Genomic DNA, 15,717 nt, shown 5'->3' on the forward strand with positions numbered 1-15,717 from the left:
ATCATGAAGAATATCCATGAGGGGACTTCTCTTGGCATACTCAAGTACATATTCTACTCTCAGAGTAATTAAATTCATACTTTAACTAACTCTTCAAACTCCCCAAAAATATAGTTTGGAAGAAAATCTGTTACAAATTGATACATTTAGGAAAATTACAAAAAGCAAAGTATGAGTTAAATTAACACACTTTTTCATAAGAATAATCACTATAGTTGGAAATGTAAATTTTTTTCTCCAAATAAAAAATATATTTGGACTCTCACTTTGTTTTTCCTTGTGAATACAAATTTCTTTTATCAAAGAAATCATAAGAACTAAAGTTTTGCTCTTTTAGTTGTTATAACCTCTTGTCCTATCAACTGACTTTGGGATAGTTATGGACTGTTCAAAAAAGTAAATATCTCTAGCTTCAGCATCCTCTTCTTGAGCATTTGCATTAAACAAAATGTACGCTAGATATAATTGACTACAGCTATAAGCAAAATATATTGATTGATTAGTGAAATCATTGAAAAATATTAAATGTTGCATTAAAATATATCAATTGTTATATCTAGATGGATTGATCATTTTCATATCAAGAATTAAGGTAGGTTCAGTATGAAGTAAAAGTATAAAAGGAGAACACTCCACTGAAAGAAAGAAATTGATTCCACCAAGCTGGTATCACAATAGCAAAATTAACAGCATGAAATGACTACTATTTCAGATATAACTTTAAAAATGTGACTACATTAACACATAGACTATTTGTATCATGCATGTACCTATTCAGCTCTTCTTCATCTATGGTATAGTCATGTAAAACCCGAATAGTCCACTCACTTCTGTTTTAGTGATCTTACCGCATCCGATTAATTTTTCTTTAAAAAGATTTCCTAAAAATTAGAGCTTTTCAATTATTTGAAATTTAGCTACAGAATATATATTATTTAAAACTCTATTTTTTATTATGTGTTATTCAATTATACAAAACCATAATAATAGATAGATGATTAGATCTAAATTATCAATTATTGTTAGCAAGCATAATCAGCAATGTTTATCAAGCACACAGCCATATTACCCCACAAGAATATTATTCAAGAAAACAGAAGCCAGAATATTACTAATTATCTTATTCAACCTAACTAACAATACTTGAATCTAGTAAAATTAGGTAAAATTCTTTGCAAGCTTTCAAAATCAATTTGTAACAAAAACCATAAAGTAATAGAAGCACTTAAAAACAATACAAAAAACGTAGTGAACAAAAGCTCCACAACAAATGCTCACATAAAACAAAAAGGACTGAAAGCTAAAATGTAACAAAGCAATTAAGATCTGAAAAGAGCTCTAACAACAGAATAACCACAGAACTGGAAGCTAGTCATTCAACCCTCTTACACCAGATTAACAAATTTCTTAAACTACAACTTGAAGTGTTGCAAGCCTTTTAATTAGAACCCTGCAAGAGTTTTCAAATTTTAGTTTTAATAGTTGAACATTTAATATTATTGTCAAACAGTTCAAAAATTTTAGCAACCATCTTTCACATATCCTTAATGAGCAAATAAACGTTACACAACTAACCTCAAACGGATCACTCTGCAGAATGCCACTTGATAGGTAAATGGAAAGAAATTTCCGAACATCATATCTACTATACCCAAATGTCATTTGGGTAAGGTCATTGGTTCCAAATAAAAGGAACTCAGCTTCATTAGCAATCTACACAAATGGATAATAAAATTAGCTAGTTTAAATATATAATTAAGAGTATAGAAGAGTAGAAATTTTGAGCTCATATATACATTTGCTAATTGGGTTCCAATTAACGTGTAGGAGGCACTTTCCTTTGAAGTGACCCATTACTGCACTCCACTCACACTACAAAAAAATGATATAAAATGGCATTAATATTACGGCGGTTCTATAAAATTGCTATAATATTTGAATATTAGGACGTCTTTGATCGTTGCCGTAATTAATTGGTAGTTAACGGCGATTTTTTTTTTTTGCATTCTAGCGGGTTTAAAACACCATTCTCAACTTGTATAAAATGGTCAACCCTAAATTACCCCTCATTACTATGTTGAAACGCTGCCACTGCGATCTCCTCTGTCACGATCTCTCCTCCGACGACAATTCTTTCCAGCAACGACCTCTTCTTGCAACGTCTTCTCCAATGGCGATCTTCTCCAGTGGCGATCTTCTCTTGCGACGATCTCCTCCTGCCAGTGACGTCTCCTCCAGCGATGGTCTCCTCCGGCAACGTCTCCTCCAGCGGCGTCTCCTCCAGCAGCGACCTCCTTCTGCGACGTCTTCTCCAGTGATGGTCTCCTTCGGCGACGGCTCCTCCTGTGACTTCTCTTGCGATGTCTCTTCCAGCGGCTTCTCCTCCAGCGATGATCTCCTCCTGCGGTATTCTCCTAGTCCGACAATCTCGTCCATCGAGCTACTGAGCTGCGAATTTCTCTTCTGGCAGACTCACGAGTAAGTTGTTCTCCCTCTTTTCCTTTGTTCTCTTGAAAATATTTCATTCTAATCGATGGTCTTAGGCTTGCCTTAGATTAGATGAACAAATTTAATTAAATTGGTTTAAATCTCAGCATAGTAGTCAAAATGTTTCTTGTTCTTTATTCTCAGCATGTATGTCCTCTATTTTGTTGTTCAATTTCTATAAAAGAAAAGAGGAAAACACTCTAGAAATTGATTGAAAGAGATTGATGGTAAAACCAAACACAATTTCAACTATTTCAAAATGGTCTATAACTAAATTATTTCATCATCATCTCTTCATTATTGCTGTTTTAATGTGGCTCTACTAGTGTCAGATGAGTTAAAACTTAAAAAAATGATTAATTAATTAGATTGTTGGATTTATGTGTTCTGTGTCAAATATGTGACACTTTCTACCTTTGGGAATGGGAGAAATTAGAAGTTGCTGAATTAACAATTATCATACTTGCAGAACTTTAAAAACTATTTTAGGATTTCTATGACAACTTGGAATGGTGGAAGTCTCTTTGGATTATATTTGGCCACCTTTAAATTTTAATTTATTTATTTTTGGATATGAAGAAGTCTGCAAATTGATCCATGCAAAGAGACCAGAAGAAGAAAAAGAAAGAAATAGTAGTTTGTTGAGAAACTTAATTCCTGCTTAGATTTATTACCTGCGCATGATTTGTTTTCTAAACAATAAAAGGTAGATCATAACATAGAGATTATATATGTATTATTATTATTATTATTATTATTATTATTATTATTATTATTATTATTATTAAGAAATGATATGCCTGCTGGCTGCTGCTAATGAACTTTGAAAGCTAATGGTGCTCGTGTCTATTGTAGCACTGATAATGATAGTGTTATAACAACTATGCTGGCTATACGGATAAAAGACTTATAGCACTAGTTTTAATTTTTAAAAATTTTGGTTTTAGATAATAGAAAAATTTTGGTTTTAGATAATATAAAAGACTTATAGCACTAATATTATTATCTTTTAACTTGTGTATTTCCGTTTATCAACTTTTGAATTTCTTATGCCATGATAAACTAATTATTGTCTAGTGTGCATTACTCTTGATGGATTGGTAAGGTATTGACTGTGCGTTAAATGTCCATTAAGTGTCTTTCCTTTGCTGCTTCTTTTAACTTGTATATTTTCCTTGATTAACTTTGTTTTATATTATTATTATTATTATTATCTATAGGCTGAAACCGATAAAGAAGCAGGAGATAATAAAGGAGTCTCAGATAAGTAGATTTTTCCAAAAAAAATTTCTCCAAATGTTCTGGATATCACACTTGTTGATCTTCCAGGCATAACAAAGGTTCTTGTTGGTGACCAGCCATCTGATATCGAAGCCCGAATCAGAACAATGATCATGTCATATATCAAAGTTCTCTCCTGTCTCATTCTAGCTGTCACACCAGCTAATTCGGATTTGGCTAATTTAGATGCTCTTCAGATGGCGGGAATTGCTGATCCGGATGGTGTGCTTTTGCTTCCTAATGCCTTAAGCTCTATTCTTTTCACATTTCTGTGATTGCTTTAAACTATTTATTGTTCTGTTGCAGGAAATAGAACGATTGGTGTAATCACAAACGTCCAGTACACTCTTTCAACATACATTTGTGAAATATATAATGTTATTTCAAAGTTCTAACAAGCTTAGGCGCTCGTATGGCCCGTCCTACAGTTAGATATCATGGACAGGGGTACTGATGCCCGGAATCTGTTACTAGGAAAAGTTGTTCCTCTTCGACTTGGTTATGTGGGTGTTGTAAATCGTTGTCAGGAGGGGCACTTGCCATTGCTCGTGCCAATAAATTGGTCATACTTGAGAATTCTGCCTTTTATGTAGCATGGTAATTATATTAATTTCCCCTTTTTTTTTTGAAAAAAAATCACATATATATTTAATATTTTCTATTGTTTATTGATGAACTTCTATCATCTAGCCCTGAAGCTTGTGCTGCAATATTGTGGAAATCTTCCAAAGCTGCTCTTAAGGTAATGAATTTAAATCAGTTCTGACTTTTGGCTTACTTTGAATATCTGAGCAATTTTATAGCGACTTTAGTTAGTTTTGTATAGGCTGCTGAAAAGCCAATAATTATGGTGCACGAAATTGTGATGTCCAGGCTCAAACTATTCCTGGCACGTGAGCAACTTGGTACGCGTAATCGTGATTACACATTCATAATTTGGCACAACTTCGATACAACTAACCAGCAAGTGCACTGGGTCGTCCAAGTAATACCTTACGTGAGTAAGGGTCGAATCCCACGGAGATTGTTGGTATGAAGCAAGCTATGGTCACCTTGTAAATCTCAGTCAGGCAGATATAAAGTGATAATGGTGTTTTCGAATATTATATAATAAAATAGGGATAGAGATACTTATGTAATTCATTGGTAGGAATTTCAAATAAGCGAATGGAGATGCTTTTCGTTCCTCTGAACATCTGCTTTCCTGCTATCTTCATCCAATCAGTCTTACTCCTTTCCATGGCTGGCTTTATGTGATACATCACCACTGTCAATGGCTACTTTCGGTCATCTCACGGGAAAATGATCCAATGCCCTGTCACGGCACGGCTAATCGTCTGGAGGCATCACCCTTGTCAATGGCTTCATCTTATCCTCTCAGTGAATAATATGCTCACGCACCCTGTCACGGCACGGCTATTCATCTGTCGGTTCTCGATCATGCCAGAATAGGATTTACTATCCTTTTGCGTCTGTCACTAACGCCCTGCAATCGCGAGTTCGGAGCTCGTCACAGTCACTCAATCATTGAATCCTACTCGGAATACCACAGACAAGGTTTAGACTTTCCGGATTCTCTTGAATGCCGCCATCATTCTAGCTTACGCCACGAAGATTCTGGTTAGGAGATCTAAGAGATATTCATTCTAGCTTATTTCATGTAGAACGGAAGTGTTTGTCAGGCACGCGTTCATAAGGGAGAAGGATGATGAGCGTCACACATAATCATCACCTTCATCACGTTCTTGGGTGCGAATGGATATCTTAGAAGCGAAATAAGATGAATTGAATAGAAAACAGTAGTACTTGCATTAATCTTTGAGGAACAGCAGAGCTCCACACCTTAATCTATGGAGTGTAGAAACTCTACCGTATGAAAATACATAAGTGAAGGTCCAGGCATGGCCGAGATGGCCAGCCCCCTAAAACGTGATCACAGGATCAAAATACAATCCAGGATGCCAAATACAATAGTAAAAGGTCCTACTTATAATAAACTAGCTACTAGGGTTTACATGAGTAAGTAATTGATGCATAAATCCACTTCCGGGGCCCACTTGGTGTGTGTTTGGGCTGAGCCTGAGTGTTGCACGTGCAGAGGCCATTTGTGGAGTTGAACGCCAGCTTCTGTGCCAGTTTGGGCGTTCAACTCTGGTTTTGGATCCTTTTCTGGCGCTGGACGCCAGATTTGGGCAGAGAGCTGGCGTTGAACGCCAGTTTACATCGTCTATTCTTGGCCAAAGTATGGACTATTATACATTTCTGGAAAACCCTGGATGTCTACTTTCCAACGCAATTGGAAGCTCGCCATTTCGAGTTCTGTAGCTCCATAAAATCCACTTTGAGTGCAGGGAGGTCAGAATCCAACAGCATCAGCAGTCCTTTTTCAACCTCTGAATCTGATTTTTGCTCAAGTCCCTCAATTTCAGCCAGAAAATACCTGAAATCACAGAAAAATACACAAACTCATAGTAAAGTCCAGAAATGTGAATTTAACATAAAAACTAATGAAAACATCCCTAAAAGTAACTAGATCCTACTAAAAACATACTAAAAACAATGCCAAAAAGCGTATAAATTATCCGCTCATCACAACACCAAACTTAAATTTTTGCTTGTCCCCAAGCAACTGAAAATCAAATAGGATAAAAAAGAAGAGAATATACTATAAATTCCAAACTATCAATGAAACATAGCTTCAATCATATGAACGGGACTTATAGCTTTTTGCCTCTTGAATAGTTTTGGCATCTCACTTTATCCATTGAGGTTCAGAATGATTGGCATCTATAGGAACTCAGAGTTCAGATAGTGTTATTGATTCTCCTAGTTCAGTATGATGATTCTTGAACACAGCTGTTTTATGAGTCTTGGCCGTGGCCCTAAGCACTTTGTTTTCCAGTATTACCACCGGATACATAAATGCCACAGACACATAATTGGGTGAACCTTTTCAGATTGTGACTCAGCTTTGCTAAAGTCCCTAATTAGAGGTGTCCAGGGTTCTTAAGCACACTCTTCTTTTGCTTTGGACCTTGACTTTAACCGCTCAGTCTCAAGTTTTCACTTGACACCTACATGCCACAAGCACATGGTTAGGGACAGCTTGGTTTAGCCGCTTAGACCAGGATTTTATTCCTTTAGGCCCTCCTATCCACTGATGCTCAAAGCCTTGGGATCCTTTTTATTGCCCTTGCCTTTTGGTTTTAAGGGTTATTGGCTTTTTCTGCTTGTTTTTTTTTTCTTTTTCTTTCCATTTTTTTTCGCCCTTTTTTTTTTCTGCAAGCTTTGTTCTTTGCTGCTTTTTCTTGCTTCAAGAATCATTTTTATGATTTTTCAGATTATCGAATAACATGTCTCCTAGTCATCATTCTTTCAAGAGCCAACATATTTAACATTCTTAAACAACAACTTCAAAAGATATATGCACTGTTCAAGCATACATTCAGAAAACAAGAAGCATTGTCACCACATCAATATAATTAAACTAAGTTCAAGGATAAATTCGAAACTCATGTACTTCTTGTTCTTTTGAATTAAAACATTTTTCTTTTAAGAGAGGTGATGGATTCATAGGACATTCATAACTTTAAGACAAAGTTACTAACTACTAATGATCATGTAATGAAGACACAAACACAAATAAGCACATAACATAGAAAATGAAAAACAGAAGAAATAAGAACAAGGAATGAATCCACCTTAGTGATGGTGGTGTTTCCTTCTTGAGGAACCAATGATGTCCTTGAGCTCTTCTATGTCTCTTCCTTGTCTTTGTTGCTCCTCCCTCATTGCTTTTTGATCTTCTCTTATTTCATGAAGCATGATGGAGTGCTCTTGATGTTCCACCCTTAGTTGTCCCATATTGGAACTCAATTCTCCTAGGGAGGTGTTGATTTGCTCCCAATAGTTTTGTGGAGGAAAGTGCATTTGAGGCATTTCCGGAATCTCATGGAAATGAGCTTCTTGCGCCTCTTGAGCTCCATGACTGGGCTCTCTTGCTTGCTCCATCTTTTTCTTAGTGAAGGGCTTGTCCTCTTTGATGAGGATATCTCCCTCTATGTCAATCCCAGCCGAATTGCATAGGTGGCAGATGAGGTGAAGAAAGGCTAACCTTGCCATGGTGGAGGACTTGTCAGCCACCTTGTAGAGTTCTTGAGGTATAATCTCATGAACTTCCACCTCTTCTCCAGTCATGATGCTATGGATCATGATGGCCCGGTCTATAGTAACTTCAGACCGGTTGCTAGTGGGAATGATTGAGCATTGAATAAACTCCAACCATCCTCTAGCTACAGGCTTGAGGTCCAATCTTCTTAGTTGAACCGGCTTGTCTTTGGAGTCAATCTTCCATTGAGCTCCTTCTACACATATGTCCATAAGGACTTGGTCCAACCTTTGATCAAAGTTGACTCTCCTTGTGTAGGGGCGTGCGTTCTCTTCCATGTATGGCAAATTGAACGCCAACCTCACATTCTCTGGACTAAAATCTAAGTATTTCCCCCGAACCATTGTAACATAGTTCTTTGGATCCGGGTTCTTACTTTGATCATGGTTCTTGGTGATCCATGCATTGGCATAGAACTCTTGAACCATTAAGATGCCGACTTGTTGGATGGGGTTTGTTAGAACTTTCCAACCTCTTCTTTGAATTTCATGTCGGATCTCCGGATACTCATTTCTTTTGAGTTTGAAAGGGACCTCAGGGATCACCTTCTTCTTGGCCACAACATCATAGAAGTGGTCTTGATGGGCTTTGGAGATGAACCTTTCCATCTCCCATGACTCGGATGTGGAAGCTTTTATCTTCCCTTTCCCTCTTCTAGAGGATTCTCCGGTCTTAGATGCCATCAATGGTAATGGAAAAACAAAAAGCTTATGCTTTTACCACACCAAACTTAGAATATTGCTCGCCCTCGAGCAATAAACAAAAGAATAGAAGAAGAAGAAGAAGAAATATGGAGAGGGAGAGGGATATGTGGTTTCGGCCAAGAGGAGTGTAGAGGGGTGTGTTGTGTGAATTTGATGAAGAATGGAGGGCTTTATATAGGGAAGGGAGGGGGGAAAGGTTTCGGCCATATGGGTGGGTTTGGGTGGGAAATTGGTTTTGAACTTTTGAAGGTAGGTGGAGTTTATGAGGTAGGTTTATGGGGAAGAGTGGATGGATGTGAGTGGTGAAGAGGTGATGGGGAAGAGAGTTTGAGGTGATTGGTGAAGGGTTTTTGGGGAAGAGTGTTTATGGGGTTGTGTGAAAGAGAGTGGTGAGAAGAAGTGAGTGGAGGTAGGTGGAGTTTATGAGGTAGGTTTATGGGAAAGAGTGGATGGATGTGAGTGGTGAAGAGGTGATGGGGAAGAGAGTTTGAGGTGATTGGTGAAGGGTTTTTGGGGAAGAGTGTTTATGGGGTTGTGTGAAAGAGAGTGGTGAGAAGAAGTGAGTGGAGGTAGGTGGGGATCCTGTGGGGTCCACAGATCCTGAGTGGATCCTATGGGGTCCACAGATCCTGAGTGGATCCTGTGGGGTCCACAGATCCTGAGGTGTTCAAGGATTTACATCCCTGCACCCATTAGGCATGTAAAAATGCCTTTGTACCCAACTCTGGGCGTTCAGCGCCAGGTTGGTGGCCATTTTGGGCGTTCAACGCCCATTTGTGTGCCATTTCTGGCGTTGAACGCCAGAACCATGCCTGTTCTGGCGTTCAGCGCCCAGAAGCTGCCCATTTTGGGCGTTCAGCGCCAGAACCATGCTCTGTTCTGGCGCTGAACGCCAGACAGATGCTCCTCCAGGGTGTGATTTTTCTTCTGCTGTTTTTGATTCCATTTTTAATTTTTATATTTATTTTGTGACTCCACATGATCATGAACCTAAGAAAACATGAAAAACAATAAAAATAAGAATTAGATAAACACTGGGTTGCCTCCCAACAAGCGCTTCTTTAATGTCAATAGCTTGACAGTGGGCTCTCATGGAGCCTCACAGATGTGCAGAGCTTTGTTGAGACTCTCCAACACCAAACTTAGAGTTTGGATATGGGAGTTCAACACCAAACTTAGAGTTTGGTTGTGGCCTCCCAACACCAAACTTAGAGTTTGACTGTGGGGGCTCTGGTTGACTCTGCTTGGAGAGAAGCTTTTTCTGCTTCCTCTCCATGGTTGCAGAGGGAGATCCTTGAGTTTTAAAGACAAGGGAGTCCTCATTCCATTGAAGGAATATTTCACCTCTGTCAACATCAATCACAGCTCTTGCTGTGGCCAGGAAAGGTCTTCCTAGGATAATGGATTCATCCTCTTCCTTTTCAGTATCCAGGACTATGAAATCAGCAGGGATGTAAAGGCCTTCAACCTTTACTAACACGTCCTCTACTTGTCCATAAGCCTGTTTTCTTGAACTGTCTGCCATCTCTAATGAGATTTTAGCAGCTTGCACCCCATAGATTCCCAGTTTCTCTATTACAGAGAGGGGCATGAAGTTTATTCCTGAACCAAGGTCACACAGAGCCTTAAAGATCATGGTGCCTATGGTGCAGGGTATTATGAACTTTCCAGGATCCTGTCTCTTCTGAGGCAATGTCAGTTGATCCAAATCACTTAGTTCATTGATGAACAAGGGAGGTTCAACTTCCCAAGTATCAATGCCAAATAATTTGGCATTCAGCTTTATGATTGCACCAAGAAACTTGGTAGTTTGCTCTTCAGTAACATCCTCATTCTCTTCAGAAGAGGAATACTCATCAGAGCTCATGAAGGGCATAAGGAGGTTCAATGGGATCTCTATGGTCTCCAGATGAGCCTCAGAGTCCTTTGGTTCCTCAGAGGGAAGCTCCTTATTGATCACAGGACGTCCCAGGAGGTCTTCCTTCTTGGGATTCACGTCCTCTCCTCTCCTCACAGGTTCGGCCATGGCGCTTATGTCAATGGCCTTGCACTCTCCTTTTGGATTCTCTTCTGTATTGCTTGGGAGAGTACTAGGAGGGATTTTAGTGATCCTTTTACTCAGCTGGCCCACTTGTGCTTCCAAATTTCTAATGGAAGACCTTGTTTCATTCATGAAACTTACAGTGGCCTTAGATAGATCAGAGACTAGATTTGCTAAATTAGAAGCATTTTGTTCAGAGTTCTCTGTCTGTTGCTGAGTTGATGATGGAAAAGGTTTATTATTGTTAAACCTGTTTCTTCCACCATTATTAAAGCCTTGTTGAGGCTTTTGATCCTTCCATGAGAAATTTGGATGATTTTTCCATGATGAGTTATAGGTGTTTCCATAAGGTTCACCTAAGTAATTCACCTCTGCCATTGCAGGGTTCTCAGGATCATAAGCTTCTTCTTCAGAAGATGCCTCTTGAGTACTGTTGGATGCAGCTTGCATTCCATACAGACTCTGAGAGATCATATTGACTTGCTGAGTCAATATTTTATTCTGAGCCAATATGGCATTCAGAGTATCAACTTCAAGAACTCCCTTCTTCATAGGCGTCCCATTATTCACAGGATTCCTTTCAGAAGTGTACATGAACTGGTTATTAGCAACCATGTCAATGAGTTCTTGAGCTTCTGCAGGCGTTTTCTTTAGGTGAATGGATCCACCTGCAGAAGTGTCCAGTGACATCTTTGATAGCTCAGATAGACCATCATAGAATATATCCAGGATGGTCCATTCTGAAAGCATGTCAGAAGGACACTTTTTGGTCAACTGTTTGTATCTTTCCCAGGCTTCATAGAGGGATTCACCTTCTTTCTGTCTGAAGGTTTGAACATCAGCTCTAAGCTTGCTCAGCTTTTGAGGAGGAAAGTACTTGGCTAAGAAAGCCGTGACCAGCTTATCCCAAGAGTTCAGGCTATCTTTAGGTTGAGAGTCCAACCATAATCTAGCTCTGTCTCTTACAGCAAAAGGGAAAAGCATGAGCCTGTAGACTTCAGGATCTACTCCATTAGTCTTAACAGTATCACATATCTGCAAGAATTCAGTTAAGAACTGAAAAGGATCTTCAGATGGAAGTCCATGAAACTTGCAGTTCTGCTGCATCAGAGAAACTAATTGAGGTTTCAGCTCAAAGTTGTTTGCTCCAATGGCAGGAATGGAGATGCTTCTTCCATGTAATTTGGAATTTGGTGCAGTAAAGTCACCAAGCATCTTCCTTACATTATTATTATTTTCGGCTGCCATCTCCTTTTCCTGTTCGAAAATTTATGAAAGGTTATCTCTGGATTGTTGTATTTTAGCTTCTCTTAATTTTCTCTTCAGAGTCCTTTCAGGTTCTGGATCTGCTTCCACAAGAATGTTCTTATCCTTGCTCCTGCTCATATGACAAAGAAGAAGGCACAAAAAAATAATAATAATAATGGAGATCCTTTATACCACAGTATAGGGATCCCTGTGTGAGTGGAAGAAAAGAGGGGGAGACAAAGAATGTAGTATAATGACAGAAACACAACTGTGAGGAGGCTAGAGATGTGAGATGAGATGTTAGGATATGAATGAATAAATAGAATGAGATGGGAGAGGGAGAATTTTCGAAAATATTTTTGAAAAAGAGTTAGTGATTTTCGAAAATGGTTTTTGAAAAATGTTAGTTTTTTTTTTTTCGAAAATTTTTTGAAATCAAAAATAAAAATAAAAATAATTAGTTAATTAAAAAGAAATTTTTGAAAAAGGGGGAGATATTTTCGAAAATTAGAAAGAGAGAATTAGTTAGGTGGTTTTGAAAAAGTTAAGAAACACAAAAAGTTAGTTAGTTAGTTGAAACAAATTTTGAAAACCAATTTTGAAAAGATAAGAAGTTAGGAAGTTAGAAAAGATATTTTGAAAAGATATTTTTGAAAAAGATAAGATAAGAAGATATTTTTGAAAAGATATGATAGGAATTAGTTTTTGAAAAAGATTTGATTTTTAAAATCACAATTAATGACTTGATTCATAAGAAATCACAAGATATGATTCTAGAACTTAAAGTTTGAATCTTTCTTAACAAGCAAGTAACAAACTTCAAATTTTTGAATCAAAACATTAATTGATTATGTTATTTTCGAAAATTTGGTATAAAAATAAGAAAAAGATTTTTGAAAAATATTTTTGGAATTTTCGAAAATAACTAAGAATTTTGAAAAAGATTTGATTTTTGAAAAAGATTTTGAAAAAGATAAGATTTTCAAATTGAAAATTTGATTTGACTCATAAGAAACAATTTGATTTTAAAAATTTTTGAAAAAGTCAATCCAAATTTTCGAATTTGATGAGAGAAAAAGGGAAAGATATTTTTTTTTATTTTTGAATTTTATGATGCAAGAGAAAAACACTAAAAGGATGCAATGCATGAAATTTTTAGATCAAAACAATGAATGCATGCAAGAATGCTATGAATGTCAAGATGAACACCAAGAACACTATGAATGTCATGATGAACATCAAGAACATATTTTTGAAAAATTTTTAATGCAAAGAAAACATGCAAGACACCAAACTTAGAATTCTTTAATGCTTAGACACTAAGAATTCAAGAATGCATATGATAAACATGAAAAGACACAAAACAAAAAATCATCAAGATCAAACAAGAAGACTTACCAAGAACAACTTGAAGATCATGAAGAACACTATGAATGCATGATATTTTCGAAAAAATGCAGGATGCATATGCAAGTGACACCAAACTTATGATATGACTCAAGACTCAAACAAGAAACATGAAATATTTTTTATTTTTATGATTTTCTAATTTTTTTGGATTTTTTTCGAAAAATTAATTGAAAAAAGAAAAATAAGGATTCCAAAATTTTTAATATGAATTCCAGGAATCTTGCATTCTTAGTCTAAAGCTTCAGTCCAGGAATTAGACATGGCTCACTAGCCAGCCAAGCTTTCAAAGAAAGCTCCAGTCCAAAACACTAGACATGGCCAATGGCCAGCCAAGCTTCAGCATTTTAACATCAGAGTATATTGATCTTGATAACAGATTGCAAGCCTCAGTCCAAATAAATTTAGACATGGCTTTACAACCAGCCAGGCTTCACATGCTTCATGAAACACTAGAATTCATTCTTAAAAATTTTGAATAATTTTTTTTTTTTTTGAAAACAAAGGAGAAAATTTTGAAATATTTTTGAAAAATTTTTGAAAACAAAACAAAAAGAAAATTACCTAATCTGAGCAACAAGATGAACCGTCAGTTGTCCAAACTCGAACAATCCCCGGCAACGGCGCCAAAAACTTGGTGTTGTTGCCGGGATTGGGATCTCAGACGATTCTTGGCGCCAAACAGGAACAATTAAGTCCCCGGCAACGGCGCCAAAAACTTGGTGCACGAAATTGTGATGTCCAGGCTCAAACTATTCCTGGCACGTGAGCAACTTGGTACGCGTAATCGTGATTACACATTCATAATTTGGCACAACTTCGATACAACTAACCAGCAAGTGCACTGGGTCGTCCAAGTAATACCTTACGTGAGTAAGGGTCGAATCCCACGGAGATTGTTGGTATGAAGCAAGCTATGGTCACCTTGTAAATCTCAGTCAGGCAGATATAAAGTGATAATGGTGTTTTCGAATATTATATAATAAAATAGGGATAGAGATACTTATGTAATTCATTGGTAGGAATTTCAAATAAGCGAATGGAGATGCTTTTCGTTCCTCTGAACATCTGCTTTCCTGCTATCTTCATTCAATCAGTCTTACTCCTTTCCATGGCTGGCTTTATGTGATACATCACCACTGTCAATGGCTACTTTCGGTCATCTCACGGGAAAATGATCCAATGCCCTGTCACGGCACGGCTAATCGTCTGGAGGCATCACCCTTGTCAATGGCTTCATCTTATCCTCTCAGTGAATAATATGCTCACGCACCCTGTCACGGCACGGCTATTCATCTGTCGGTTCTCGATCATGCCGGAATAGGATTTACTATCCTTTTGCGTCTGTCACTAACGCCCTGCAATCGCGAGTTCGGAGCTCGTCACAGTCACTCAATCATTGAATCCTACTCGGAATACCACAGACAAGGTTTAGACTTTCCAGATTCTCTTGAATGCCGCCATCATTCTAGCTTACGCCACGAAGATTCTGGTTAGGAGATCTAAGAGATATTCATTCTAGCTTATTTCATGTAGAACGGAAGTGTTTGTCAGGCACGCGTTCATAAGGGAGAAGGATGATGAGCGTCACACATAATCATCACCTTCATCACGTTCTTGGGTGCGAATGGATATCTTAGAAGCGAAATAAGATGAATTGAATAGAAAACAGTAGTACTTGCATTAATCTTTGAGGAACAGCAGAGCTCCACACCTTAATCTATGGAGTGTAGAAACTCTACCGTATGAAAATACATAAGTGAAGGTCCAGGCATGGCCGAGATGGCCAGCCCCCTAAAACGTGATCACAGGATCAAAATACAATCCAGGATGCCAAATACAATAGTAAAAGGTCCTACTTATAATAAACTAGCTACTAGGGTTTACATGAGTAAGTAATTGATGCATAAATCCACTTCCGGGGCCCACTTGGTGTGTGTTTGGGCTGAGCCTGAGTGTTGCACGTGCAGAGGCCATTTGTGGAGTTGAACGCCAGCTTCTATGCCAGTTTGGGCGTTCAACTCTGGTTTTGGATCCTTTTCTGGCGCTGGACGCCAGATTTGGGCAGAGAGCTGGCGTTGAACGCCAGTTTACATCGTCTATTCTTGGCCAAAGTATGGACTATTATACATTTCTGGAAAACCCTGGATGTCTACTTTCCAACGCAATTGGAAGCTCGCCATTTCGAGTTCTGTAGCTCTATAAAATCCACTTTGAGTGCAGGGAGGTCAGAATCCAACAGCATCAGCAGTCCTTTTTCAACCTCTGAATCTGATTTTTGCTCAAGTCCCTCAATTTCAGCCAGAAAATACCTGAAATCACAGAAAAACACACAAACTCATAGTAAAGTCCAGAAATGTGAATTTAACATAAAAACTAAT

General features: G+C 37.9%; 1 non-coding gene across 1 annotated transcript; it reads left to right on the forward strand.

The window, feature by feature from the left end:
• The first annotated feature begins 11,425 nt into the window (after positions 1-11,425).
• On the forward strand, positions 11,426-11,533 carry LOC112773865 (small nucleolar RNA R71). The gene has a single exon (XR_003188390.1). It is a non-coding gene; the product is annotated as a small nucleolar RNA R71 (small nucleolar RNA).
• Positions 11,534-15,717: the final 4,184 nt, after the last annotated feature.

Source organism: Arachis hypogaea, chromosome 18, assembly GCF_003086295.3.
Source record: "Arachis hypogaea cultivar Tifrunner chromosome 18, arahy.Tifrunner.gnm2.J5K5, whole genome shotgun sequence".
In the NCBI taxonomy this organism is placed as follows: domain Eukaryota; kingdom Viridiplantae; phylum Streptophyta; class Magnoliopsida; order Fabales; family Fabaceae; genus Arachis; species Arachis hypogaea.